Source organism: Myotis lucifugus, unplaced genomic scaffold (genome assembly GCF_000147115.1).
Source record: "Myotis lucifugus unplaced genomic scaffold, Myoluc2.0 scaffold_587, whole genome shotgun sequence".
Classification (NCBI taxonomy): Eukaryota; Metazoa; Chordata; class Mammalia; order Chiroptera; family Vespertilionidae; genus Myotis; species Myotis lucifugus.
The window spans coordinates 303066-322386 of NW_005871635.1; positions in this window are offsets into that span (position 1 = coordinate 303066).

Consider the following 19321-nt stretch of genomic DNA (forward strand, 5'->3'; position numbering starts at 1 on the left):
GAGAAGAACATTGTTTTCCAATTTTTGCACATTTCGCTATCATTTCCTAGAAGACAGCCAGGAAACTCAGTGCATCTGGATCCAGTCTGTAACGATGCTACCTTCCTGCTGCCTTGGTACCTCCACTGTGCATTCAGGAGAGTGGGAGTGAAGGGGTGTGCACTGTTACTATTGCCAAGAAAATAGTTTGGATCCTGTGGGCTGCCTGGGGTCTAGGTGTTTCCAAAACACACCTTGAGAACTCCTCTCCTTGGAAGTACAATGGAGGGTAACAACAACAATAATAATTACAACTAATATTACCTAGATCTTTACCCTAATTTAAATGTTTTTTCATATGTTACCTTATTTAGTCCTTGTAGCTACTCCATAAGGTAGGGACTTGATAGCCCTGTATTTATTTTCCAGGTGAAGAAACAGAGCCAGGAAAAAAGTTAAGTGACTCTTCCATGATCACATAGCTCATAAGTGATGGAGCCAAGATAGGACTCATGCACAGTGCTACTTTGCAATCAACAATAGTAATGGGGGTGCTGGTAGTATTTAGCATATATGTAACTTGTCTATGTATGGTGCTGGTAGTATTTAGCACATATGTAACTTGTCTATGTATGGTGCTGGTAGTATTTAGCACATATGTAACTTGTCTATGTATGGTGGTAGCAGTATTTAGCATATATGTAACATTGTTTTTGTAAAATGCTGTGTGTCATAATTAATTAATTTATTTTTGCCCTTACATCAGATTAATAATATACTCAGTATTACCATCATCATTATTTGACAGATATGGAGAATGAGTTTTAGGTGAGGTCATATTTAGATTTAGTATGTGGAAAAATTATATGAGCTAATAATAAAGTTGTGATATTACAGCAGTTAAAGAGGAAATCATGCTAAGATTAGATGAGGTGGTCTGATGCTTCCTTTAACCAGCATCATGGCAGAATAAGATACAGTTATTTCTGCAGAAGTAATTTTTTCCAGAACAGTTCACCTTTACTGCTTTGTGGGCCCAAATGTTTAAAGTATAGCTATACTGATGGAAAGGATCATGATAAATATCAACTTGGATTACGTGCCTTCCTTTGGTGATGCTATGGAGGCTATTGAAGTGTATAGGCCTCTATTTCTTCATTAAATAATTCAAGGGTTCAGAGGTCCAAGATTGCAGCAGCATAGGAGAAAACTAAACTTATTCCCTCCAGTGAGAAAACTCAAATATACACATTTATAGACGGAAATTACTCCTATGAGGCAACTGAGGACTAAATGAACTGCTCCAAACAACAAACAAGAGGAGACCAAATAGAGAAGGCCTACAAACTACAGGTCCTGTGGATGCTGTAGGAATTCTCCAGGTTGCAGGAGGTAGGGAGCCTCATGGCTTAAGGTTGACATCCCCTCCACTCTCACAAAGTGGGATGGAGCTCTATTTGGGTGCCGTTGCCTCCCTGCAAGATCACCATGGCAGGTCCCAGCTACACTGCCTGGAGCCTCCCCAACAGAGGGGACAACTGTGAACAACAAGGCATCACCACACTCACCTGGCTTCCCTGTCAGCAGCCTTTTCAGCCCAGCAAGCCAGTGCTCCGGGCATCATAAGCACCTGCCTGGCTCCAACCTGCTTCCCCAAATGTCTCACCCAGAAAGCAGCCATAGAGGTTGCTTATACACAGGACCACTTTCTCCACTGAAAACAAGAAAGAGAATGGATAGAGAAGACTGGGGAGCTGTGGGAGCTCTCCAGGAACTGTGGGAATTCTCTGGGGTCAAAGGGGCCAGTAAGCACCACTGTTTATGCCCACCTTCAGCTCCACAGGGTAGGTGGGGGCTCTATGCAAGTGCTCTGGCCTAACTGCGAGCTCACTACAACATAATCCTGGACATGTTGCCCGAGCCCTTCAACAAAGAGTTAGAAGGCATAATCAAGAACCAAACAGACCTAAAGAATGCAATAACTAAAATGAAAAATACATGAGAAACAATCAACAGCAGATTTGCTAACACAGAAGTATAGATCAGTGACCTGGAAGGTGGACTAGTGGAAATGAGCCAATCATAACAGCAGAAAGAAAAAGAAATTTTAAAAAATATGGCTAATTTAAAGAACCTCTAGGATAGCATAACATGCTGAAAAAAATCACATTATAGGGATTCCAGAAGGAGAAGAAACAGATAAAGAAACAGAAACTTTATTTAAAGAAATAATAGCAACATTTTTTCCTAACCTGGGAAAGAATACAGACATCTAGGTGCAGGAAGCACAGAGAGTTCCAAATAAAATTAAAGATGAAAACAATATTGAAAAAAGTAGGGCAAAAGGTAGAGTTACATACACAGGAAACCCCATATGGCTATCAGCTGATTTCTCAGCACCTACTCTACAAGCCAGAAAGGAGAGGCAGAACATTATTGAAATGCTGAAAGAAAGGAATCCACAACCTAGAAGAAGTTATCCAATAAGGTTGTCATTCAAAATTAAAGAAGAGGTAAAGACTTTCCTGGACAAACAAAAACTAAGGGAGTTCACCACCATAAAATCTTAAAAAGTATTTTCTTAAGCAGAAAAGAAAAGGTCAGAACCAGAAGTAAGAAAATATAAGAAAGGGATATTACATAATTATAAAGGGGCTAATCCAAGAAGAGGATACAACATCATAAATGCCTATACATAGGAAAATTAATAAGGGAAGAATGACCTCAATGTCATGTTAGACTACATTTGAATAAGAGACATTTGCAGAACATTTCTTCCAAAACTTGTAGAATACACTTTTTTTAAGTGCACATGAAACTTTCTCCAGGATAAATCACTTATTATGGCACAGAACAAGTCTCAACAAATTCAAGAATATTGAAATCATATCAAGCACCTTTTCTGACCACAATGGCATGAAAGTAGAAATCAATTATAGGAAGAAAACACAAAATTATGTGGAGACTAACAACACAGTGGTGAGGGCCAGAGGAAGGGGAGGGCAGGGTCTGGGTGGAGGGATGCCAAGGGGAGAAAAATGGGGGGCATGTGTAATCATGTCAACAATAAAAATTAAATTAAATTTAAAAAATATGTGGAGCCCTGGCCAGTGTCTCAGTGGTTAGTGCATCAATCTGCACACTGAAGGGTTGTGGGTTGGATTCCCAGTCCAGGGCACATATCTGGGTTGCAGGTTCGCTCCTGCCCTTTGTTGGGGTATGTGCAGGAGGCAACCAGTCGATATGTCTCTCTTACATTGATGTTGCTCTCTTCCTCTCTCTCCCCCGCCCTCCCTTCCACTCTCTGAAAAGCAATGGAAAAAATATTCTCAGGTGAGGATTAACAACAAAAAAATATGTGGAGACTAAACAACATACTACTAACAGCCAATCACTCAAAGAGAAAATAATAAAAAAAATCTTAAAACAAATGAAAATAAGAACACAGCTTTTCAAAATTCATGGGATGTAGCAAAAGCATTTCTAAGAAGGAAATTTATAGTTCTAAAGCCCTACACCAAGAAACTAGAAAAATCCCAAATAAATAATCTAATTCTACACATAAAGGAACTAGAAAAAGAGAATCAAAGAAAACCCAAAGTAAACAGAAGAAAATGGTTAACATCAGAGAGGAAAGAAGAAATTTAAAACACAATAGTAAAGATTAATTAAACTAAGAGTTGGTTCTTTGAAAAGATAAATAAAATTGATAAACCTTTAGGTAAAATCATCAAAAAAAGAGAGAGCCCAAATAATGAGAAGTTATAACTGACATCACAGAATTACAAAGAATCATTAAAGAATACTATGAACAAATTATAGCAATATATGCAAATAAATTAAACAATCTAGAACAAATATATAAATTCTGAGAAGTATATAACCTTGTAAGACTAAATCAGGAGGAAATATAAGCTCTAAACAGACCTATGACTGGAAATGAAATTAAAACAGTAATCATCAAACTTTCAACAAGTAAGTCCAGGAACAGATGCTTCACAGGTGAATTTTACCATAGAGTTAAGTAAGAAGTAGCATCTATCTTGCTTACACTATTTCAAAAAATTGAAGAGGAAAGAATACTCCCAAACTCATTCTGTGAAGCCAGCATTACCCTGACACCCAAACCAGACAGACATTACTAAAAAGGAAAATTATAGGACAGCATCCTTAATAAGCATAGATGCAAAAATTCTCAACAAATTATTAGCAAACTGAATTCAACAATACATGAAAAAGGATTATACCCCATGACCAAGTGGATTCATCCCGGGGATGTAAGAATGGTTCAACATCTGTAAATCAATCAACATTAACTAAATAAAGGATAAAAAACATATTATCATTTCAATAGATGCAGAAAAAGGCTTTTGACAAGATTCAACATCCTTTTATGATAAAAGCTTTCAACAAGGTGGGTATAGAAGGAACATATATCAAGAAAACAAAGGCTATCTATTACAAACCCACTGCCAATATCAGACTCAATGGTGAAATGTTGAAAGCTTTTTCTCCAAGATCAGAAACAGGACAAGGATGCCCACTATCACCACTTCTATTCAACATAGTATTGGAAGTCTTAGCCACAACAATCAGACAAGGAAAATAAATGAAAAATATCCAAATCAGAAAGGAATACGTAAAACTCTCATTATTTGCAGATGGGATGATATTATATGTAGGAAACCCTAAAGATTCCACCAAAAAAACATTAGAAATAATATAAATTGAACTAATCTGTTCCAGATCCCCAAATGATTCCCTGTTTTAACCTTTCTTATGTACAGTACATGTCTAATGTACTGTTTAATCTATAAATAAACGCTTAAAAACAAAAAGGATGTGAAATATAAATGAAAAGTTAATGAAAGGAAAGGAAATGTACAGTAAAAATGAAAACTTAATAATAATAAGCAATAACAAAAGAAAAAAATCCCACAAAAGTTTTCACAGCACAATTTCTTAAGATATTAACAATGTGAGGTTTAGTGGTAAACTGGCCCATACTCCTGCATTCTCTCCTTTGTGTTTTTCCTGAGAGATGCATGACTGATCATACAGACATCAGCATAAAAGGGTCATCAGGTTGAGAAGCGAGTAGTTCAAGATGAGAGACGTTCAATAACTGAGGTTTGATTATACTCTGAAAATTATAAGACATTGAAGAAAGTAATTGAAGAAGACACAAATTAATTGAAATATATATATCTATATCTATATATCTATATATCTATATATCTATATATCTATATATCTACATATCTATATATCTATATATCTATATATCTATATAGCTATATATATATATCTTGCTTATGGACTAGAATGATTAATAGTGTCAAAATGCCCTTACTGGCATTCTTCTCAGAATTAGAACAATGAATTCTAAAGTATATAGGACTACAAAAGACCCTGAATAGCTAAAGAAATTTTAAGAAAGAACCAAGTGGGAGGTATCATGCTTCCTGATATCAAAGTTATAATAATTAAAACAAAAAAGCAAAGATATACAGTGAGGTAAAGGCGGTATCTTAAATAAGTGTTAGAAAATTGGACAGATGCATTCAAGATAATGAAATTGGACCACTTTCTTACAACATCTACAAAAGTAAACTCAAAATGGATTAAAGATTTAAATGGAAGAGTTGAAACTAAAAAACTCCTAGAAGTAAACTCTTTGGCATTGCTCTTAGCAATATGTTTTTTGATATATTTCCCCAGGCAAGGGAAACAAAAGGAAAATAAACAAATGGGACTAAATCAAACTAAAACAGTTTGCACAGAGAAGGAAACCATCAATGAAACAAAAAGACAACCTACAGAAGGGGAGGATATATTTGCCAATGATACATGTGATAAGGAGTTAATATTCAAAATATATAAGAAACTTATATAACGTCACAACAACAAAAACAAGCAAACAATATGATTAAAAAATGAGCAGAAGGCCCTGACCGGTTTAGCTTAGTGGATGGAACGTCAGCCTGCGGACTGAAGGGTCCCGGGTTCGATTCCCATCGGGGGCATGTGCCTTGGTTGTGGACACATCCCCGGTACGGGGTGTGCAGGAGGCAGCTGATCGATGTTTCTCTCTCATCGATGTTTCTAACTGTCTATCTCTATCCCTTTCTCTCTGTAAAAAATCAATAAAATATATATTTTTTAAAAATGGGCAGAGGACCTGAATAGACATTTCTCCAAAGAGGGCATACAGGTGGCCAGCAGACATATGAAAGGATGCTCAACACCACTAATCATCAGGGAAACGCAACTCAAAACCACAATGAAGTATAGCCTCGCAACTATCATCAGTAAATCAACAAACAACAAGTGCTGGTGAGGATGTGGAGAAAAGGAGACCCTCATATGTTTTTGGTGGGATTGTAAACTAGTGTAGCTGCTATGGAAAACAGGATGGGGATTTCTCAAAAAATTAAAAATAGAACTGCCATACAATCCAACAATTCCACTTCTGGATATTTACCTGAAGAAAACACAATAACACTAATTCAAAAAATACATAGGCACTTCTATTTTCATTGCCACATTACTAGTAATAAACAAGATATGGAAGCAATCTAGATGTCCATCAATGGGTACAAATGATGTGAGATTATATATATATATGAATAATAATAATAATTATATATATAATTATTATTATTATTCATCAATCAAATAATATGAAATGTTTCCATTTGGAGGGATAGCTCAGCTGCAAAGGTTTTCCCTGAAGAGTGTAGGGTCTCAACCCCAGTCCAGAGCACCAGAGCTGGGAAGAGGAGCCCACATAACATCTGGCTGTGAGAATTAGAAAAGATTCTGTTCATTAGGGGGAGATATAAGCGAACTGGAAACCCAGGTGCCATCTTAAAGGAACAACACAAAAAATATCATTCACAGTTGCTCACTCTGGGCTCCAGCAGAAGAGGGGGCGGGGCTCACAGTGGAATTGAGTTGGATGAGAAGAGACTGGGTTCTAGGGCTCTGGAGAAAGCGCTGAGGGGACAGCTACCAGGGTCCCTGTGCTGAGTCTCCCTCCCACACTGTAAGGTCATCATCTTGTGAGGAGCACTCCCATCACAGGACAGCAGCCTGAGGAAATTCAATGGCTCCCTTCCCCATTCTCCACCAATCTGCCCTCTAGAGCTCATGCCTGGGGAGGAGCCAGCTACCTGGGGCCAGAATGTAGAGGTCCATGCCAACTCAGAGGGTGTCAGTGACTGAGTTACATGGCCCTGGGGTGAGAGGAATCTCCCCCCGCTACCTCCTGCAAGTCTGACCAGTGTCACTCACTCCCAGGAGATCCCTGTCAAACTCAGGATCTCCAGGAAGTCTGGGCTAAATTTGGACAGACTGAGTTGTGTGGCTCTCAGATGGGGTGATCTCTCCCTCGCATGCCTGACTAATGCAGAGCTCTGCCTTCTCATGGCCAAACCTTGGCCTGTTTGGGTCAGATAAACACTGTCAGCTGCCCCCAGATGACTCCCCGGGACCCTGTTCCACCATAAACGTCTGCAGGCACCTGCTGGGTAGCAGCAGCTTTGCTGGGCTGTTGCTGGGTGGCTTTGGACCTGAATCAGTTTGGGGAAGAACACTCGCTGCTTTCTGGTGACTCACTGAGAACCTACCTCCTGCAACTCGTGTACTGCCACAGGCTCCTTCAGGGATTTACCTAATAGTCATCCATCAGGCAGAGGCAGGAGGCGGTGGATATCAGGGTCCTTGGGCCTTCGGCTCACCTGTCTGGGGATCCGTGCTGGTGGAGGCTGGCTTCGATGTGCAGTATGGCCCCTCCACACACACCCAGATTAGCAGAGGCAGCCACAAACCATGAAGCACTGTTTAGCTCCAAACAGGTTGCCCAGGGCCAGGCATAAGCAGCGTCTGACATCAACTGCATGAAGTCCCTCCCAAGAAGCCCCCAGAAACAACACACAAAATGGCAACTTCAGATGATTTTGAAGTAGAATCCAAGGAGCTGCACAAGTGACACATCCAAAGTGAGGTCACAGTAGTCAACAGACCCTTCGGAGGCAATTCCACTTTGTGTGGTCAACATGCAAAGCCACTTGTGCACTGTGGTCAGAGTCAAGCCTCAGGGTCAGCCAGCCTGAGGATTGACCCCCACATACATACACCCCAACAGCAACCACAGGTCAACTCCAGCAGATGTGCTCAGGTAAGGGACATTCCTGGAGAACCCAGCTCAGGTGACCAAGGAGAACATGCTTCTGGTTCCCACAGGACACCTACATAAACCACCCTACCAAGACTGGGAGACAGCAGATCTACCTAATACACAGAAATAAACACAGAGAGCAGTGAAAATGAGGGGAAAAAGAAACATGCCCCAAATGAAAGAACAAGAGAATTCTCCAGCAAAGTAATTAAATAAAATATAGGCAAGCAATCTACCAGATACAGAGTTCAAAACAATGGTTATAGCATGCCCAAGGAACTTAGTGAGAACTTTCACAGCATGAAAAAAGAAAATAGAACCGTAAGACACAACCAGTCATAAATGAGAAATATAATATCTGAACCTAAAAAATATAACAGAAGGTATAAACAGTAGGTTAAATAAAGCAGAGAATAGAATCAATAATTTGAAAGACAAGATAGAAGAAGAAACACAATTAGAACAGTAAAAAGAAAAAAGAACTTTAAAAGTGAGGATAGTTTAAAGACCTTTGGGACAACATGAATCATGATATCTGCATCATAGGAGTACTAGAAGAAAATGAGTGGAAGCAAGGGATTGAGAACCTATTTGAAGAAATAATGTGGAAAACTTCCTCTACCTGTTGAAGAAAACAGACACACAATTCCAGGAAGTGCAGAGAGTCCAAATAAGGTGAACCCAAAAAGGCCCACACCAGGACACATCATAATTAAAATGGCAAGGGATAAAAGCAGCAAGAAAAAGACAGTAATATATCTACAAGAGAGCTCCCATAAGATTGTCAGTTGATTTCTCAACAAAAACATTTCAGGACAGAAAGATTTGGCAAATTATATTCAAAGTGATGAAAAGCAAAAACATACAACCAAGACTACTTTACACAGTAAGGCTATCATTTAGAATTGAAAAAAGAAGTAGATTCCTAGACAAAAAAATAATCTAAAGTAGTTTATTACCACCAAACCAGTATTATAAAAATGTTAAAGTGTTTTCTTTAAGAAAACGAAAAAAGGAAAGGGAGGGGGGGCATAGTTATAAAGAATAAAATGGCAATAAATACATACCCATCAATAATTACTTTAAATGTAAATGGCTTAGTCCCATTTGTTTTTCTTTTGTTTCCCTTGCTGAGGCAATATGTCAGAAAAATATTGTTTTTCCCCTGGCTGGTGTTGCTCAGTGGTAGGAGTATCAGCCCACACACCAAAAGATAGTTCGATTCCCAATCAAGGGAAAGTACCTAGGTCCTGAGTTTGCTCCCTGCCCCAGTCAGAGTGCATGTGAGAGGCAACCAATCAATGTGTCTCTCTCACCTCTATCTCTCTCTGTCTCCCCACCCTGCCTCCCTTCCACTCTCTCTAAGAAGCAATGGAGAAAATATTCTCAGGTAGGGTTAAAAAAGAGAGAAAAAAAATATTACTATGGGACATATCTGAGATTTCACTGCCTATGTTTTCTTGCAGGAGTTTTATGGTTTTGAGTCTGACATGTAAGTCTTTAAATCCATTTTCAGTTTATTCTTGTGTATGATTTAAGAACGTGGTCTTGTTTAATTTTTTTGCATATATCTGTCCAATTTTCCCAACATCATTTATTGAATAGACTATCTTTACCACACTTTATGTTTTTGCCTCCTTTGTCAAATCATAATTGATTATAAAGGTATAGATTTATTTCTAGGTTCCCTATTCTGTTCCATTGATCTATATGTTTTTATGGCAGTGCCATGTTGTTCTGATTACTATGGCTTTGTAGTATAGTTTGATATCAGTTAGTGTGATTACTCCAACTTGTTCTTCTTTCCCAAGATCACTGTTGCTATTCAGAGTCTTTTGAGGTTCCATATAATTTTGGCATAATTGTTCTAGTTCTATGAAACATGACATTGGTATCTTTTTAAAAATATATATATTTTTATTGATTTCAGTGAGAGGAAGGGAGAGGGAGAGAGAGATTAAAACATCAATTATGAGAGATAATCATTGATTGGCTTCCTCCTGCATGCCTCCTACTGGGGATTGAGCCCGAAACTCAGGCATGTGCCTTTGACCAGAATCAAACCAGGGACCCTTCAGTTTGCAGGCCATCACTCAATCCATTGAGCCAAACCAGATAGGGCACCTTTGGTATCTTGATAGGAATTGCATTAAGTTTATAGATTGTTTGGGGCAGTATAGATATTTTAATGATGTTAATTTTTCCTGTCCTTAAACACGATACATGCTTACATTTATTTGTATCTTTTTTAATGTGTTATAATTTCCCAAGTACAAGTATTTTACATATTTGGTTAAATTTATTTAAACTAAAAAGTTTTTGCTTAGTAAAGGAAACCATCAACAAAATGAAAAGACACCACTGAATGAGATAACATATTTGCCGATACATCTAATAGGGTTTAATATTCAAAATTTACATGGAACTTATAAAACTCAACACCAAAAAACAACAACAAACAATCCAATTAAGAAATGGGCCAAAGACTGGAATAAACACTTCTCCAAAGAGGGCATATAGATGAACAATAGACATATAAAAAGATGTTCATCACCACTAATCATCATGAAAATGTAAATTAAAATCACAATGAGATACCACTTTGCACCTGTTAGAGAGGCTATCATCAATAAATTAACAAACAAGTAATGTTGGAGAGGATGTGGAGAAAAGGGAACCCTCATGCATTGTTGGCGAGAATAGAGATTGGTACAGCCACTGCAGAAAACAGTATAAAGGATCTTCAAAATATTAAAAATGAAACTGCCTTATGACCCACCAATTCCACTTTTGGGAATATATTTAAAGAAACCTAACAAACTAATTGGAAAGAATATATGCACCCCTCTGTTCATTGCAGCTTTATTTACAATAGCTGACATTTGGAAGCAGCACAAGTGCCCATCAGTAGATAAGCGGATAAAATATCTATGGTACATTTACCCAATAAAATAATACTCTGCCATAAAAAAAGGAAATCTTACTGCTTGAAAAAGCCTGGATGAACCTGGAGAGTATTATGCTAAGTGAAATAAGCCAGTCAGAGAAAGTCAAGTAATGTATGATTTCACTTATCTCTCTATATAAAACCCTAATATGCAAATAGACCAAATGGTGGAACAACCGAACAACTGAACAACCGAACAACCAGTCACTATGATGTGCACTGACCACCAGAGGGCACACGTGGAACACGGTGGTTGTTGGCAGCAGGCAGCAGAGTGTGGAACATGGTGGGTGTCAACCGTGGCAGGATGGTGGAGCAGGTGAGCAGGGGCACCAGACGAAGGCGGGTGCCAGTCATTGTCATCAGGGCAAACCATGTGTCATTGTCATCAGGGCAAACCATGTGTCACAGTCCTGCTCAGCGCTCACACTCACTGCAGGCTCTCGGCGCCGGCCCTGATCACTCTGCACCATCAGTGGGTGTGAGCTGCAGCTTCTAGCCCCAACCACCCCTCAGGGCTTCTCCACCTCCCCCTGCTCTGAGGGGCCATCAGGGCCAGAAGCCATTTCTTGGACCCACTGCCAGCACTGGCCCCACTCACACCTGACGCTGGTGCCAGCCCCAATTGGTCCATGCCATCAGCGGGTGCAAGCAGCGGCAGCAGTGGGGCTGCCAGCAGAGAGGGGACTGGGGGCCACAGTGGGAGGAGCTGGGTAGGCGCATGGAGGATGGGCTGAGACCCACCCCTGTGCCCACCACAACCTTGCGGCCCATACAAGGTGCACGGGACCCCTAGTATGAAATATAATGAACAAAATAAACCAACAAAGTGGAGACAGACTCATGGATACAAAGAACATACTAACAGCTATCAGAGGGGAGGGAACTAGGGGCTGGGTGAGTAGGGTGAAGAGATTAAGGAAAGAAAAAAAAGAAAGGCTCATGGTGATTGCCAAAGGTAACAGGGTTGGGGGGTTGTAGCAGATAAAGGGTGATGGAAGGACACTTGAATTGGTGGTAAACACACAATACAATATAAAGGTGATGTACTGTAGAATTGTGTACCTAAAATTTGTTAATTTTATTAACCAACTAGAGGCCCAGTGCACGAAATCGTGCATGGGAGGTGGGGTCCCTCAGCCCAGCTTGCACCCTCTTCAATCTAGGGTCCCTCAGCCCAGCTTGCACCCTCTTCAATCCGGGATCCCTCTCACATTCCAGAACCACTGGCTCCTAACCTCTCCCCTCCTGGCCTGATCCCCCTAACTGCCTATCTGCTCTCCCCTCCTGGCCTGATCCCCCTAACTGCCTATCTTCTTTTGCTTCCTCTCCGTGCCCTTTGGACCCCCTGCGCAGGTGGGCTAAGATCTCTCTGCCGTGGCCCCTCCCTGTCCTGATTGGTCATTAAATGATGGCGTCCTGGCCAATTTGCATATTGCTCTATTATTAGTCACCCCAACTAATGCAATCAAAATATTAGTGGCTTAAATGTTCTAATCTGAAGACATAGGGTAGCTGAATGGACAATAAAACAAGACCCAATGGATGTTGTCTACAAAAGACCCACCTAAGAATTAAAGACACACACAAACTAAAAGTTCAGGGATGTAAAAAAGTATTTCATGCAAATGCAAATGAAAAGAAAGTGGTTAACAATACTTATATAAGACAAAATTAACTTTAAAACAAAGACTATGAGAAAAGACAGAGGAAAACACTACATAATGATAAACATTTATGTACCCAATATAGGAAAACATAAATATATATGGAGCATATCTTGATAAACATAAAGGGGTAGATCAACAGTAATACAGTTAATGCAGAGGAGTTTAACATTTAATTGACATCAATGGATAGATCTTTCATGCAGAAATTCAACAAGAAAACAGCAGCTTTAAATGACACACTAGATGACATGGATTTAATTGATATCTTCAGAGCATTGCACCCCAGAGTAGCAGAATATACATTCTTTTCAAGTGCACATGGAACATTTTTTAGGATAAGCCACACATTATAAAAGAGTGTCAATAAGTTTAAGAAGATTGGAATTATATCAGACATTTCTTCTGACCAATGTTATGAAATAAGAAATAAATTACAGGAAAAAAACTGAGAAACAAAGAAACAGATGGAGGCTAAATAACATGTCAGTAAACAATGAATGGGTTAACAATGAGATCAAGGAAGAAATCAATGAAACTTGAGAGAAATAAAAATTGGAACACAAAAACCCAAAATATATGGGACACAGCAAAAGCAGTTCTGAGAGGGAAATTCATAGGAATACAGAAAAAAAGAAAAAAAATACCTCAGATAACCTGCCAGACCTTATACCTAAAAGTACTAGAAAAAGAACAACAAATGAATGGGAAGAAAGGAAATAATAAAGATCAAATAAAAAAAATAAAAGAGATTAAAAAACCCAACATACAAATGATCAATGAAACTAAAAGTTAGTTAGCTATTTGAAAAAAATAAACAAGATTGATAAACCATTAACCAGACTCATCAAGAAAAATAGAGAGTACCCAAACAAATAAAATCAGAAATGTAAGAAAGGCATTAACAATTGACACTACAGAATCACAAAGGGTTGTAAGAAAACATTTAAAACAACAGTGTGCAGAAAAATTGACAATTAGGAAAAAATGGATAAATTCCAATAAGCATACAATCTCTTAAAACTGAGTCAAGAAAAAACAGAATATTTGAATAGACTGATTAAAACTAATGAAATCAAAGAAATAATAAAAAACCTTCCAACAAACAAAAGTCATGGACTGGATGGCTTCAAAGGTGAATTTTATCAAATATTCAAAGAACTCTCACCTTTTCCTCTCAAGCTATTCCAAAAAATTTAAAAGGAGGGAAGAGTCTGAAGCTCATTTTACAAAGCCAGTATCTTCCTAATTCCAAAACCAAATAAAGACACTAAAACAAAAGGAAATTAGAAGCCAATCTTATATAATAAAAGGGTAATATTCAAATCAACTGAATGGTGGAACGACTGGTCACTATGACATGCACTGAGCACCAAGGGGCAGACACTCAATGCAGGAGCACTCAGCCACAAGCCAGGCTCATGGCTGGTGAGCGCAGCGGTGGTGGCGGGAGGCTCTCATGGGGAGCAGGCCTAAGCCATCAGTTGGACATCCCCTGAGGGCTCCTGGACTGTGAGAGGGTGCAGGCCGGGCTGAGGGATCCCTCTCTCCCCGAGTGCACAAATGCCGTGCACTGGGCCTCTAGTATTTATGATAAACAGAGATGCAAAAATCCTCAACAAAATATTATCAAACCGAATCCAAAAATACATTGAAAAGATCATAAACCATTAATCAAGTGGAATTGATTCTTGGGATTCAAGGTCAGTACAACACCCACAATTCAACATGATACACTACCCAAACAAAATAAAGACTAAAAATCATATGATTATAAGAATACATGGAGCAAAAGCATTCGAAAAAAATTCAGCACCTATTAATGATAGAAACAATCAGAAAAGTAAAAGTTGAGGGAACATATCTCATCATAATTAAGGTCATATGTGACAATCACACAGCTAACATAATACTCAATGGGCAAAAACTGAAAGATGAGGAACAAGATAGGGATTTTTTTATCCTGCACATGAATAAAAAGAATGAACATTGTTAAAAAGTCTATATCAAAGCCATCTATAGACTCAATGCCATTTCTATCAAAATACCAATGGCATTTTTAATTTAAGTTGAAAAAATAATCCAAATTTTATATGGAACAACAAAACAACTTCTAACAGCCACAGCAATATTGAGAAAGAAGAATAAGTTGGAGGAATCACATTATCTTAAATCAAACTATTATACAAGGCCATAAAAATTAGCAATATGTACTGGCATAAACACAGTCATAAGATCAATGGAACAAAATAGAAAGCCCAGAAATAAAACCATATCTATATGGTTCAATTGATATATGACAAAGGAGGCAAGGACATAAAATGAGGTAAAGACAGTGTATTGAATAAATGGTGTTGGCATTGGACAGATATATTAAAAAAATAAAACTAGATCAACTTATTACACCATATATAAAAATAAACTCAAAATGGATTAAAGATTAAATGTAAGACTCAATATCATAAACATTCTATAAGAAAACATAGGCAATAAAATATCAGACATTTCTTGTAGCTTTATTTTCTTTAATATCTTGCCTTGGAGAAGGGTAAGAAAAAAAAATGAAGCAACATTTTAGAACAGGCAAGAACTTACCTGTTGGAATCCTCTTGCCTGATCATGAGGAGCTTATGACATGCTGAGGACTACAGCCAGAGGCTCATTAAGTGACTGAGACTACAGAGAGCCTGCAGGCAGAGGTGGATGTCTGCAGCATTTGAGTCTTTGCCTGACCTGGACTAGTAAAAGCAGACATTGGGGCACTCCTTGGTCCAGTAGAGGGAGCCACAAGTTGTGCTCCAAATAGGTTGCTCAGGGCCAATTATAGACAGCAGCTGATGTTGGCCAGCATGATAGTCCCTCTGAAGAAGCCCAGAAACAACACACCCAGTGGTCAGCTTTGACAGAGCAGGATCTAATAGATTTCACAAGCAGCATGTCCACAAGAAGATATTAGAAGGCATCAAACCCTGCTGAGGCAAATTCCACTTTGTGCAATTAGCAACTGCACAGTGGCCTGCTATGTTGGAGGTTGAGCCTCACTGTCAGTCATCCTGAGGGTAGAGCCCATACACAGATGGGCCAATACCAATCAAGACTCAATTACAACAGGAGGGCTCACACAACATGAGCAAGGGACATTCTCAGAGCTCCCAGTTCCAGTGATCAGGAAGCTGCAGCACTTGGTCCTACAGGTCACCTGTAGCATGAGGCTACCCTATCAATACTGGGAGTCATAGAAGATTTACCTAATCCATAGAAACATACACAAACAGGCAGCCAAAATGGGGAGACAAAGAAACAGGCCCCAGATGAAAAAATAAGAAAATTATCCAGAAGAGCTTAATGAAGTAGAGGTCAGCAATATATCAGATATAGAGTTCAGAGGAATGATTATAAATATGCTCAACAGCAATGTAACAAACATAAAAAAGGACCAATCAGAAATGAAGAATGCCATATCTGAATTAAAGAATACGCTGAAAGGAATAAACAATAGGATCAATGAAGCAATCTAATCAGGAAGAAAAGGTAAAAAACAAACAAACAAACAAAAACAAAAATAACAATCATAGCAGCAAAAAGAAAAAAGATATTTAAAAAGTAGGATAGTTTAAAGATCTTTGGGATAACATGAAGCATAACAATATCCATGTTGTAGGTGTACTAGAGGAGAAGAGAGAGACCAAGGAATTGAGAGCCTATATCAGTGATGGCGAACCTTTTGACCTCGGTGTGTCAGCATTTTGAAAAACCCTAACTTAACTCTGGTGCCGTGTCACATATAGAAATTTTTTGATCTTTGCAACCATAGTAAAACAAAGACTTATTTTTTTATATTTATTTTATATATTTAAATGCCATTTAACAAAGAAAAATCAACGAAAAAATGAGTTCGCATGTCACCTCTGACACGCATGTCATAGGTTCGCCATCACTGGCCTATATGAAGAAACACTATCTGAAAATTTTTCTCATCTGGTGAAGGAAAAGCAAAACAAGTCCAGGAAGCACAGAGAATCCCAAACAAAATGGACCCAATAAGACCTATACCAAGATACATCATAATTTAAATGCCAAAAGTTAAAGACAATGAGAGAATCTTAAAAGCCACAAGAGAAAAGCAGTCAGTTACTTACATGGGAGCTCCCATAAGACTTCCAGCTGATTTCTCAACAGAAACATTTCAGGCCAGAAAGGATTCACATGAAATATTCAAAGTAATGAAAACCAAGGACATACAACCAAGGCAACTTTACCCAACAAGGCTATCATTTATAATTGAATGAGAAATAAAGAGCTTCCCAGACAAAAAAGCTAAAGGAATTTGTTACCATGAAACCATTATTATAAGATATGTTAAAAGCTTTGCTTTAAGAAGCAAAAGAAGGAAAAGAAAAAACAACAGAGTAACATAGTTAAAAAAATTAAAATTGGTAATAAATATATACCTATCAGTCACTTTAAATGTAAACGGCTTAAATGATAAAAAGAATGAGTCAGAAAATAAGACACATGTATATGCTGTCTTTAAAGAAACCTCAGAATGAAATATACTCACAGACCCAAAGTAAATGTATGGAAAAAGTATATTATGCAAATGGAAAGAAAATAAAAGCTGGGGTAGCAATACTAATACTTATATCTAACAAAATAGACTTTAAAACCAAGACTATAGTAAGAGAAAAAGAATGATACTACATAATGATAAAGGGATCAATCCAAAAAGGGGCATATAACCCTTGTAAACATTTATGCACCCGACATAAGAGTACCTAAATACATACAGCAAATCTTGAAAAAAATAAAGATTGTCAGTAATACCGTTACAGTAGGGAATTTAAACACCACCATTGATATCAATGGATAGATCTTCCAATCAGAAAATCAACAAGGAGATGGCAGCCTTAAATACACACTAGATCAAATAGATGTAATTCATATTTCCAGAGCATTGCACCTCACCCAAGCAACAGAATATACTTTCTTTTCAAGTGCACATGGAATGTTTTCTAGAGTAGAACACATGTTAAGACACAAAACAAGTCTCAATAAATTTAAGAATACTGAAATCATATCAAGCATCTTATCTGACAATAATGCTATGAAACTTGAAATCAATCACAAGAAGAAAACTGATCACACAAAGACATGGACACTAAATAACATGTTACTAAAAATGAGTGGGTTAACAATAGATCAAGTAGGAAATAAAAACAAATACCTTGAAACAAATAAAAATGAACACACAACAACCCAAATCTATGGGACACAGCGTACTAAGAGGGAAATCTATAGCATTGCTGTTCTATCCCAGGAAATAAGAAAAAGCTCAAATAAACAATATAACTATACATTTTAAAGGAACTTAAAAAAAGAACAACATACAAAGTCCAGAGTGAATAGAAGGGAGGAAATAATAAAGATCAAAATATAAAAAAATAGAATCTAAAAATCAATATGAATGATTAGTGAAACCAAGAGCTGGTACTTCTGAAAGATGAACAAGATTGACAAACCTTTAAGCATATTCACCAAGGAAAAAAGAGAGAGGACACAAATAAATAAAATCAGAAATGAAAGAGGAGAAGTTACAATTGACACCAGAGAAACACAAAGGATTATAAGAAAATATTAAAAATAACTGTATGTCAACAAATTGGACAATCTGGAAGAGATAAATAAATTCCTAGAAACATACAATCTCCCAAAACTAGATCAGGAAGAACCAAAAAATCTGAGCAGAGAGATTACAACTGGTTAAATTTAAGTAATAATTAAAAAAATAAAAATATAAAACACCCCCAACAGACAAAACCATAGACTAGATGGCTTTACAGGTGAACTTTTGAAAAGCTAGCATGTATCCTTCTCAGACTATTTAAAAAAAATTAACGAGAAGGAAAGACAATGAAACTCATTTTATGAGGCCAGCATTACCCGAATTCAAAAACCAGATAAAGATATGACAAAGAAAGAAAAATATACACAAATATTCCTGATGAACATAGATGCTAAAATCCTCAACAAAATATTAGCAAACTGAATCCAGCAATACATTGAAAAGATTATGCACCATGATCAAGTGGGATTTATTCTGGGGATGCAAGGTTGGTACAATATCTGCAAAACAGTAAACATGATACCACATAAACAAATTGAAGGATAAAAACCACATGATCATATTAATAGAGATAGAAAAAAGGCATTTTATAAAATTCATTTATAATAAACCTCTCAGCAAAGTGGGAATAGATTGAACAAACTTCAACATGATAAGGGCCATACATGACAAACTCACAGCCAACATCATACTCAATGGGCAAACACTACAAGTGTTTCCTCTAAGATTGGGAACAAGACAGGGATGTCCACTTTCACCACTCTTATTCAAAATAATACTGAAAGTCCTAGCCACAGCACTCAGAAAAGAAGAAGATATAAAAAGGCATTCAAATTGGAAAGGAAGAACTAAGACTGTCATTATTTGCAGATGACATATTTGTATATAGCAAACTCTAAAGATTCCACCAAAAACTACTAGAA